Here is a 12,743-nt window from a genome sequence, read left to right on the forward strand (position 1 = left end):
GAAAGATCTTTACCAATATCAGAAAAGCCATTTCGGGTAACTCTAAACAATTTAAATAGTTCAATGTCAATTGATCGATATTTTAAACAGGATCAGTGTAAGCCCTTATTGTCATTTAGTTGATCCACAGTCCTGTCTGTCAAACCAGCATACTTTACGTGAGCAAGCCCGTCGCATAGCCAGCATGCCTCGTAGGCCTGAGTTTCGCTTTCTATTTGGCAGTTTTCGTATATGCACATATGGCATATTAGTAAAGCAGAAGTATCAGTAAGAAAATATATGTAGTTGAAAATAAATAGCCGGATTAAAATGTTTTAAATAATAAAAGTAATAGACAGGGAAAAAGGCGTATTAGCACAAAGAGGCAACACTGAACTAGCAGTTTTAGATACACTGTAGTATAACGATCAACAATCCAGAACGCAAACCGCTGTGATAAAAGAATATGGAAAACAAAATGTGCGCACAACAACAAAAATGCAATTTTAAAACAGTAGCTTTACAATAGCAACAAATAGATATGCAAAAAAGGCACAAGAAACCCGATCATTTAATGACTTTATAAGTTTCAACACAAAAACAGTGTAGCAAAAAAAGCTTCGCACTTCTTTCGATCACAAAACGAGTAAAAGCACTCTGTGACAGTCTATATAGTGCTCACATCGAAAACATTGTAAACCTTTGGAAAACAAATGCTGATGTTAATTTTTGTATTCTTGGCGATTATAATATGCTGTACATCACATGGCAGTATTTACAGAATAATGGCATATTAACTCCTACAAATGTTACGCGCTTACATGAAATTAATCTCATTGATAGTTTTTTAAGTTGTGATCTTATCCAAATTAATCATTTATTTAGCGCTCTTTCTAGGTTGCTTGATCTTGTGTTTGTGGACGAAAATTTAATATTTGAACTATTTGAGAGTACTCTCCCCTTATGCGCGTCCGATAAACATCATGTTCCGCTTGCTATCTTTATTCAATATTCGACACGGTTCCTGCTTCTACTCTCGCGGATGATCTTTCTTTAAACTTCCAGCGAACTAATTTTGAGGAGCTTAATAATGCTTTCCTCAATATAACTTGGGAAAATCTATTTAATTCTCAGGACGTCAGCGCTTTGTGCGATACCTTCCTGTATAAGTTGTGTGAGATTTTTAATATGAAGGTGCCTCTTCTTGGGTCAAAACTATATAAACTGCCTTGGCACAACAAAGCTCTAAAAATTCTAAAAAATAAGCGAAATAGGTATAACAAGTTGTATAGGGCTAATACTACGGATATATGAGGCGGGTTTTGTCGAAGGCTGAGGTAGCACTCAGTCAACCCAGGGTCAAGTAGAGGTCCCACAAACCCCCATTTAATAAGAACACAGTAGTTATGTGTTAATGACGAATACACAAACACACACACGGCTTGAAAGGTAGTGAAGGCAGCAGCTTTCCGTACAAAGATAGCGGGGGAGGGAGGCGAACGGCGGGTAATGGTCGCTGTAGTAGCAGAGGGGTCGGCACGGTGGTTGAACGGCGGTGCAGGAGCGCGCGGGTGGGTACGGTGGTCCGGGGGCAGCGCGGCGGCCGGACGGCGGACAGTATTAGCGGACGGATTGGTGCAGTGTTATTGCCGCAGTGGCAGGAGTAGCACGGTGGCTGGACGGCGGAAAGTATTAGCGGACGGACGAATGTGGCGGTATGGACGCAGTGACGGCACCAGCGAGCTCGTTGGACAGTGATAAGGTAGCGGCGGCTAACGGTCGTCGTAGCAGCGGCGCAACGGCGGTAGGATAGGACCCGTTCCCTGACAGCGTCCCTTTCCACTCCGTGGTGTGATTTGCTCACTTGCTTTTAGTGCTGACTCGCTAGCTGGCCATCGTGCAGACATGGACGCGGAGTTGTACAAGCCGGAGCTTTGTTGGTCGATCCGTGGGCTGAGAGGAAGTGCGCCTTAGCGGCACAGCGGTAGCCCCTTTAGCCGACGAGCCGCTGTACTGCCGGAGCCAGAACTGAGGGGAAGGGGTCTGTTGGCCGAACGGCAACGAGCCCGCCCCTTACTTAGCTTGGACAAGGGCGAGAAAACCATAAAGGCGACGAACCGTTGTCCCCGCAAGCAAAGGGTGACCCGTGCTAAGGCAGCACCCTTTCCACTCAGCTAGTCAGGAGGAGTGACTGGGCTGCTTAATAAAGCAACCACTTCCTCTGCCTAACCTGCGAGGAATGAAGTACCAACAGCAAATTCATTCTCTTTTATACTGCTTCTGCTATGATGCGAGTGAGAAATGAACCGCTAATTGGGCACTTCAGTGAATTGCCATTTACTGCGACCTGGCGTGCTATGTGCATAACATTGTTGTCGCCAAATGCTATTCGCATGCATTGGTATGTAACTGCTGCTGTTGGCTACCTGTTAATGTACAATGTATGTATACTCTCAGGCGTAGGCGAAAAAGGATTACAGTGGGAGTCTCAGGCGTAGGCGCAAAATGGTTACAGTGGGGTTCGTACTATTGTAACGGTACGTTACAGTCCCCCTCCCACTTCGGTTGACGGAAAGCTGCTGTGAGGAAAAGGAGTATCACGCCAGGCCTGGTCTAGCTGTGTGTATGCCGTTATGCCGGCTTTACCGGTGTGTATGTGTGCATCTTTTTATTAACACTTTTTTTTTTTTTCATAAAATATACAGAGCCATTCCACTTATACCTAACAAAGTTAATTCCAAAAGAATGTTTACATATCAGGTTTAATTACAATTTCATTGTTCTTAAAACTAACAGAATATTTAATTTTAAAATAATGCAAAATTCATAAATATTATAAATAAGTGTCCACCCTTCTTCTTCTTCCATCCTTGATACATTGGCGTTGTTCTCATCTACCACGTGTTGTGATTGCATTATAGCCATTAGGTATGCGGTAATATATGGGCCGAAAAATATTTGGTACCCTTTGAATTTGGCTCGGTTGACTGGCCACTGGTACTGCTCCCTCCGTGTGCACCCGCTCTAACGTCGCTTTATTTCGCCGAAGTTTATGTCTGCTGAAGATGCTTTTGTACTCTCTTTGCTGACCACATTTACTGCAAATGACATTTGTGGAGTATTCTAATCCCATGTGCGGTGGTCGCTCAGGAACGGTGCTAACGCTTTTTCTCCGAACTGCTTCCCGTTGTCAGTGAGGAAGGTTTTCGGGCAACTAAGTAGAATTTGTAGATCAAGGCGAGGAGGTAAGTGCTTCTTTGCTTTGAACGCGGCAGTGGTGGCACGAAGTCGGCGGTTACTATTTCCCATGGCTGCGGATATTGCATGGTTGCCAATAATCTCACCGGGTTGTTCTCTTCTGCTTTTTAGTGTCTAAAATATGTCTGGCTCGGTGTTTTGTAACGGGCGGCGGGAGAGCGCATTGCATATCGCATTCGGCGCTCCTTTTCGGTACTCTTCGAAGTTGTATTTTTGTATAGCCGGGTAACAGGGATAGAATCGTTGCTTCAGCGGTCGGTTATGCTTACGGATGGTCGACCGTTCGGCTGCGGTAATTGGGCTGAAGGTTTTGCTCAATCGCTTCTGGTAGTGCGCTGAAAGAGTTCCCTGCTCCGAATTTTGGCCATTATTCGCGTTCTCCCAACTGGTCATTGCACATAGTGCGTCTAACTCGGCTGATCTTCTGGTCAAAGTGGCTTCTAACGGCTGGCCATCTAGCGTGAGGGTGATTCCCCTTTCCCGTAAAAAGTCCATTCCTAAGATCATCCGTTCTGCCAAGTTCGGGATGACGGACATCATTGTGTTAGTCGTTCGTCCTTGGTACGTAATCCTTGCTGGGTAGGAATTCGAATTATAGACACACTTCTGGTCTGCCAGTTGTACGCTTCGCCTGTTAAGACGTGGTTGTATGTTGTTACTCTCCAGGTGATTTGGTATTAACTCATCGACGTATGATAGGGTGGCGCCGGTGTCTACTAGCGCGCGCACGCTTATGCCCTCGATGGTTATCGGTATGTAGAGACGGTCATCTACTTGCATTTCGGCAGCGGAATCGCAGGCTGGTGGTTCCATAGACCTCTGTGGCCGCACAAACAATGCTTGGCGGCTTCCTCTCATATAACTTGACAGCATCCTGGATGTGTTGTTGTCGGTGGATTGGTTGGTCGAAGGGCATAAGCAGTCCTTGGAGAGGATGTTGTCTTGCCCACACCTGGAGCAGAACATTCTCCAGCGGCCCCTGCATTGAAAGCGGCGGTGTCCGCGTTCCTTGCAGCGCCAGAAGCACTCCTTGTTATCGTACTCCGTTTGAAGATGATACAGGCTGTGGATCGCCACTTTACCCCGTTTCGCTTCTTCGCTTTTTAGCAGCTCATATTCCTCCGTTATTTCCAGGAGCTCATCGATCGTCTTAAAATCGCTGCGCTTGACAACACGTAGGCCATCGTATATTCGTTCGATGTGATTTTCCTTACACATCGGGTTCTGGCGGATCAGTGTTTCTAATGCGAGGATGTAGTCTTTGGCTTTTTCACGGCCGTGTTGCTTGCGTTGTCGGATGGGCTCTTCCAAATGTCGAAGATGACGCTTGGGCAGGAAAAAATTTTGCACCTCCGTTCGAAAATCGTTCCATTGGTTGATTTGTTGTTTACGAATGTGGTACCATTGGAGGGCTTTGCCACGTAAAAGTTCAGGCAGAGTTGGGAGCAGCCGGTCCACGGGGATGCGGTAACATTCGGCAGCAACTCTTCACCCGAAAAATGCAAATCCCTGCGGCGAACGGTATTCAAGAGCTCACCGTCGCTCATTTCGTCTCGCTTAGGTGGTGCGCGTTCTCTCTCATACGCATGCGGTTGCGGACTATGAATCTGGATGGAAGGGCTCGGCTTTGTTGTTGGCTGGGGAAGCATAACGGATTTCTCCTCTTCTTCATTCACACCCCTTTCCAGCTCCTTCAGCAGGTCTTCACTTGATTTTCTTGCGCGTTTCGCTCGTACGTAAGTACTCAGTGCGCGGCGCAGCCCGGCTACGGTTTGGCCTTCCACGGGTATTCGGTGTTACTTACACTCCTCTATCATCCTCTCCCTTTTCAGCAAGTAGATCCAATTGATCGAGTCGGTATTCAGCGTCGTACCTTCAGGAACAGGTGTATGTGTTGTTTCTAGCGGTGTGTTCGTCGAACCCGCCCGGCAGTGTTGGTGGTTGATGTATTTGTTTTTCCAAGGTCATATGCGGAGGAGGGTCCCTGCTCGGGCGCCATTTATGAGGTGGGTTTTGTCGAAGGCTGAGGTAGCAATCAGTCAATCCAGGGTCAAGTAGAGATCCCACAAACCCCCACTTAATAAGAACACAATAGTTATGTGTTAATGACGAATACACACACACACGGAGGGGTCGGCACGTTGGTTGAACGGCGGTGCAGGAGCGGGCGGGTTGGTACGGCGGTCCGGGGGCAGCGGCGGGAACAGCGCGGCGGCCGGACTGCGGACAGTATTAGCGGACGGATTGATGCAGTGGTATGGGCGCAATGGCAAGAGTAGCACGGCGGCTGGATGGCGGACAGTATTAGCGGACCGACAGATGTAGCGGTATGGACGCAGTGCCGGCACCAGTGAGCTGGATGGACGGTGATAAGGAACCGGCGGCTAAGGGTCGTCGTAGCAGCAGCGCAACGGCGGTAGGATAGCGGCCGGCTGACGGTCGTCGAAGCAGCCGCGCAACGGCGTAGGACAACAATAGGGCGACGGAGCGCATACCAGTGGCGTGGCCAAGGCGAGGTGTCGGTGCAAACGTTCTACTTGATTACCTTTTTGGGGGGTTACCAGTAGCGGATTTTGCGGGTGGCGGCTTCCTAAAATGACGCTGTCTCAGTGGCGGAGGCGGAGGGACCTGCGAGGAATGATTAGAGTTATCGTTAGTGCCGGTCCGCTAGCTGGACACTACCGCCTCCATGCCCGCAGGAATGCAGGGCTGGATGCGGAGTTGTACCAGCCGGAATTCCGTAGGCCCATCCGTGGGCCGAGGGGAAGTGCACCTTTCGGCACTGTGGTAGCCCCTTTAGCTGCTGGACCGGTGGACGGCCGGAGCCGGGGCGGAGGCGAAAAGGGCCGGATGATCATAAAGAGGCGAGCCCCCCCCCCCCACCACGTAGCTGGGACACGGGCGAGAAACCCATAAAGGCGACAACCCGTTGTCCCTCAAGCAAAGGGTTACCCGTTCCTGACAGCGCCCCTTTCCACCCCGTGGTGTGGTTGGCCCACTAGCTTTTAGTGCTGACTCGCTAGCTGGACACAACCGCCTCCATGCCTGCAGGATGGCAGGGCTGGACGCGGAGTTGTACCAGCCGGAACTTTGTTGGTCGATCCCTGGGCTGAGGGGAAGTGCGCCTTAGCGGCGCAGTGGTAGCCCCTTTAGCCTGCGAGCCGCTCTACTGCCGGAGCCAGAACTGAGGGGAGGGGTCTGTTGGCCGAACGGCGACGAGCCCCCCCCCCCTTACTTAGCTTGGACATGGGCGAGAAAACCATAAAGGCTACGACCCGTTGTCCCCGCAAGCAAAGGGGGACCAGTGCCGTGGCGGCACCCACTTTCTCTCTGGGAGTGGGATTGGCTCGTTTGCTGGACATCGCCCATCCCGTGTTCGCAGACTAAAGTAAGGTGCCGGGGAGCGGTGCACCAGCTCTGTCCTCGGCTGGAGCCTTAGCTGAGAGGAAGGGGCGGGGTAGCCCTAAGGCGGCGTGCACCCCTTTACTTAGCTCGGACACTGGCGTGAAAACCATAAAGGCGACGAACCGTTGTCCCCGCAAGCAAAGGGTGGCCCGTGCTAAGGCAGCACCCCTTCCACTCAGCTAGTCAGGAGGAGTGACTGGGCTGCTTAATAAAGCAACCAATTCCTCTGACTAACCTGCGAGGAATGAAGTGCCAACAGCAAATTCATTCTCTTTTATACTGCTTCTGCTATGATGCGAGTGAGAAATGATCCGCTAATTGGGAACTTCAGTGAATTGGCATTTACTGCGACCTGGCGTGCTATGGGCATAACATTGTTGTCGCCAAATGCTATTCGCATGCATTGGTATGTATGTATGTATGTATAATTTATTCAGTCTATGATTAAACAATCTTACAGACTAGAATACAAAAGCAAATAAATACTTAAACAAATAATCAACTGAAAACCACAACGAATAACGTAAGTAACATGACTAGCGAAAACAAAAGATAAAAAGATAATGCAAGTAAAGATTATAGGAACTCTTGCAAAGTTGACTTGAAGATGCTTCTCGACAAAGAAAAATCAATAAAAAACCTCCTTGAGAGTCTATTAAATTCATTTGGTGCCCGAAAAATTGGGTCAAAATTACAATAATTAGCCCTGCAAGCACTCATGTAAAATGGAAAAAATGTTCGAAGACTCCGATTAGGTACATTAAGTGACACCTTCGCTAAGAGAACTGGGCAATCAAGAGAGCCAACTATTAGATCATAGACGAATATTAGCAGATGTTCTATCCTTCTGGATTCGAGAGGTTGGAAATTTATGAGTAAGCAGCGCGAGTGTTAGGATGGAATTGGGTCGTCAAAGTTGAGTGAAAATAGACAAAACCGAGTAAATTTTCTTTGAACCCTTTCAATTCTGGCAGCATAGCAGCTATAGATAGGATTCCAAACAATTGAGGCGTATTCTAGTTTTGAACGAACGGGAGAGGTATAAAGAGCCTTCCTTGTATAAGGATCCTTAAAGTCTTTTGCATATCTACGAAGAAAGGCAAGGTTTCTGGAAGCCTTGGGAAGCATATAAGAGATATGATTGACAAAAGAGAAAGAGGAATCAAAAACAACACCTAAGTCAATAAATTCATTAACCGAAACCAGTCGTGCACCTGCGATATCGTAGAGGGTGTAATATAAGTTAGATGATTTAGTAAACGACATGTGGAAACATTTATTCACATTGAGGAAGAGATTATTGGCATTACACCATTCAATAAGATTATTTAGGTCATTTTGTAGGAGTAGCGAATCCGACTCGCCATTAACTCTATGAAATAACTTTAAATCATCTGCATATAGAAGGAAAGAGGACGAAAAAAAAACAGGAACCAATATCATTTATAAAAAGCACAAACAACAAAGACCCGAGAATGCTACCCTGTGGAACTCCAGACGTTGCATAAAAAGGTAGGGACTTGCAGCCCTCGATTTCAACATATAGAGACCGGTTCGATAGAAACGATTTTAACCAAGATAAGAATACAGAGTGAAATCCAATATACTCAAGTGTAGATAGTAAGATTTGATGTGAAACTTTATCAAAAGCCTTTGAGAAGTCGGTATATATATGTAACTGCTGCTGTTGGCTACCTGTTAATGTACAATGTATGTATACTCTCAGGCGTAGGCGAAAAAGGATTACAGTGGGGTCGCAGGCGTAGGCGGAAAATAGTTACAGTGGGGGTCGTACTGTTGTAACGCTACGTTACAGATACTTTCCTGAAGGAGCAATAAACAACTATTGTGAAACAGTTTAATGTTCTTGATAAATTTCTGTATAACCAGTTTATGGGAAGGCTCGAAACGGATCTAAAGGAAAATCCTAAGGCCTTTTGGAATTTTATTCGATCCAAACATGGCTCTTCTAATATTCCCACTTGCATGCACTTTAATGGCAAGAGCGCGCAGTCTCTGGATGGTTCTGTTGAACTCTTCGCTGAATACTTTAAATCTAATTTTGAAGATGATGCTGCTGTTCCGAATCTGCTCTCGGCTGTCACTGAACGATTAGATTTTGGATCGCTCACGATCTCCAATAACGATGTTGGCAATGCTATGTTAACACTAATGCCCTCGCTGAAATGCAACAGTGATAGCGTCTGCGCGTATGTTCTGAAGCATTGCAGCGTATCTTTATGTTCACCTCTTTGCTACATCTTTAATTTGTCTCCTTCATCTGGAAATTTTGTTGATAGATGGAAATGTGCCTTGTACAATGTATACTTTTAGATTTTAAAAGAAAATGGTTTTTGTTGGCGCTAATGTTCAGCGCTGACATCAGATCCATAAATCTTCTTTATTAGATAAATTCTTTCCTATTTATGCAAAAGTTCTTAGCCTATACATATATACATCCTTACATTAATAATTACATACTAGAAGTGCATGACTCAATAGTGAAGAATGCTTTGTTAGCGAATTATTATATTGAGCAATTTGGGTATGACGCATTAATGCATTAGGTGACTTGGTGAACGCTTATGAACTTATGGTAGTTACCTGGGTCAATGAACGTATGTTTGTAATATTAAGCGTGTTTGAAGTGAGGTGAATTCCACGCGATACTACACCATCGGCCTTTTAAGTGAGCGTATATAATTTTATGCTTAATTATAGACGGTCACTCCAATGTCACTGTGATAAGTGTGCCGTGTTGTTTCATTTTTCGTTGAATGACCCAGTCAACTTGCTTGGTGTTACCAAATAATTTTTTGCATTCAGTTGTAATTTATGTCATAGTGGTAACTTGATATTATGAGTTTATATGTTTTCTTTTTGCTTTTATTCGTTTGCATTTGCTTTACATATAATGCCCGTTATGCTCATTCTCGCTTTTTCATAATAAGCTGATTTTCTCTTTTTTTTGTGTATTTGCTATGATGGGTAATTTATTACTTTTTTTTTTGTTTTTTGTTTTTTTTTTTTTCACAGCCGACCCTTAAGAGCGTCGACTCCTTTAAGAATCCGCATATGAATTGTTTGTTTTTATTTATTGACGAGTAAATTGGAATACTATTGTTGAAATTTTTTTTTTGTTGTTAAATTATTTTGAGCCATTGGCATATTTTTATATTGGGTAAACCTATTCTTATGGACTATTATTTTCTTATTTTGTAGGTTGGTTAACGTAGACATGTTTCCTATTACTATTTTCTAATCTATTTAGAATGAAAGATATTTTCCTATTAGTATTTCCTATTCTACCTGTGGCTAAAGTTCATGTCGTCAGTAATATTCTGCTTCCTTTGCTGCTAGTTACCGTGTCTATATTTTGCTTCTTTGTGTGCCAGTCATTTGATGGTTGTTATTGTTCCTTGAGTCCAATGGCCAATTCTCCAAGTCATTACTGAATGTGAGTTGTTCATATCGCTATGTTTAATCATCTTCGATGGATTCAAAATAGTTTAACCCGTTGTTATAAGGAAATATTTGATCCTCTTTTTGTCATGATTTAAATTTTAACCGAGTCTTCCTTGAGCAAAGTTAATGGTTTATTATACAACGCGAACTGGCAGGATCTCTAACCATCTAGATCTTTAGCAGTTTTGTCAATTCTTGATCTAAGCTGGCAGGATCGCCATGTACAATGTATATTTTTAGATTTTTAAAGAAAATAGCTTTTGTTAGCGCTAATGTTCAGCGCTGACATCAGATTCATAAATTTTCTTTATTTAATAAATTCTTTCCTATTTATACAAAAGTTCTTAGCCTATACATATATACACTCTTACATTAATAATTACATACTGGAGGTGCGCGACTCAATAGTGAGGTATGCTTTGTTAGCGAATTATTATATTGACTTACATATTGCCAATATGATTCCTAATTGAGCAATTTGGGTATGACGCATTAATACATTAGGTGACTTGGTGAATGCGAATGAACTTATGGTAGTTACCTGGGTCAATGAACGTATGTTTGTAATGTTAAGCATGTTTGAGGTGAGGTGAATTCCACGCGATACACCAGCTTCGATAACACCGATTTTCAAAACAGGGAATAAAAACGATGTTTCAAACTACAGGCCAAGGCGGGGCAAAACCAAGCAGTTGTTTGATAGGGTGTACAGGTTTTTGATAATTTAGCAAATGCATCGGCTTCTGTAATCGCCAAGAATAAGACGTTTGTAGTCACTGAGTAGCGCGCTGATATGAGGGCGATACTCACCTGGAGGGCAGGCGGCGAGAGGAATACAGATGTTGATAATTTTTATGTCAACATCACCTGATCGGATCGTTATGCCTTGATTTTCTAAGGTTTTGTCCCCGCGGCTTAGGTTGGGTTTACTACATTGCACGGTGTTAGAGGTGATAGAGGCAAGGCCACAACCAATGCCCCCTCGTGCACAGCACTACTACCGCGCTAAACGCCATAAACACTATGATTAATTATGGACTAGATCATGAAAAATTGCTTCATAGGACGGTGTTCGTGGCATTTGACCTGTCAAAAGCTTTTGACACAGATAACCACGCCACGCTACTCCAAGCCATAGAAGGCTCACTTCTTCCCCTTGTCTAAATCGGTGGACCGCAAATTATCAGAATGGTCGGTGAGCGTCGGTTTAATATAGGAACGAAATACTAAAACCTAAGAAAAATATACAGGAGGTACCGCAGGGTGGAGTCCTATCCCCGCCTCTGTTTAATTTGTATATAGCAAAACTCCCTTCCACACCAGAAGGAGTTGCCTTCATTTCCTATGCCGACGACTGCAGGATTATGGCTACGGGACCTGGCCCTTCAATTGATGAATTGGCTTATAAAGTAAACAGTTATCTCCCCGATATTTCTAGTTTCTTCTCCTGGCGCAACCTGGCATTATCACCGACAAAATCCACAGCTACTTTGTTTGCGAAGCTGAAGGAACATAAGTCGCAAATATTGGAATTTCACGTCGATTGTGTCACACTACCGACTGTCAGTTACCCAAAGATCTTAGAGGCAACGTTCGTAAATTCTCTGAGCTCAAGGCGCATGCCACCGAAATTGTATCCAAAGTACAAAGAACCTGGGTAAAAGAAAAAGAGACAAACAATGGGCCGGGCGATCTTGAGCTACGCGTCGTCAGTTTGATCGCCTGGTCTAAAAACACATACTGTCAAAATGCTGCAATCAGAACTTCCACGGCATGTCTCCTTATGACCCCCGAACACCACCTACATAGTGCGGCCATAGAGCTAAACATTAAAGAGTACAACGAAATGCTGATAAGGCAGTTTTTGCTAAATTGTCACAAACCAGTAAATCCTAGAAAACCCCTCAACGGTCCGGCACCTGCCAACACTGCAGTTTTATCCAGACAGTCATAAGCAGGCCCTAAGACAAATCCACACAGAATCGGTAAACACTTTTGCCAGGACGCGCCCGGTGAACCCTGTTATTAATATGTAATATCCTACCCTTGCAGAAGAAAAAAGCACACTACCAAGAGAGACACTTGTCACCCTAGCCCAACTTCGTTTTGGATACTGTAACAGTTTAAACTCTTACTTGTCCAGAATCAACATAACGTAATGTATGTCCTGCATTCGATGTGTCCCTCATGACGCCAACCATCTTTTCAATTGTAATGAGGAACCTACGCCTTACCTTACACCCCTCTCACTATTGTCCGCCCCTGTTGAAACTGCCAGTTTCCTTGGATTCTTAATGACAATTTGTGGGTGGTCGTATCCATTGAATGGGGTAAAGCACTGTTAAAGGTAAGCGCACATGTAGTAGTAGCGGCCCTTAAAAAGTAAGACATATTTTGGTAATGCACATAAGCGCCAATCGAGCGTTACTTTGCGGCAAAAGTTTGTGTTTATTTTTGTTTGCGAAATGGACAACATAGTTTTTGAAGCTGTAATAATTTCATTTTTGTGCGAAGAAGAGGTAAGGAGAAGAAGGGTTGCGGTTATGGCTTGATATAATAGCAACAGATGATGACATTACGCCCTGTAATTATCCCTACTGACACCCACATTTGGCAGCAGAGAAATAAAGAACCCC

The sequence above is a fragment of the Eurosta solidaginis genome, chromosome 1 (genome assembly GCF_040869045.1).
Source record: "Eurosta solidaginis isolate ZX-2024a chromosome 1, ASM4086904v1, whole genome shotgun sequence".
NCBI classification, from domain to species: domain Eukaryota; kingdom Metazoa; phylum Arthropoda; class Insecta; order Diptera; family Tephritidae; genus Eurosta; species Eurosta solidaginis.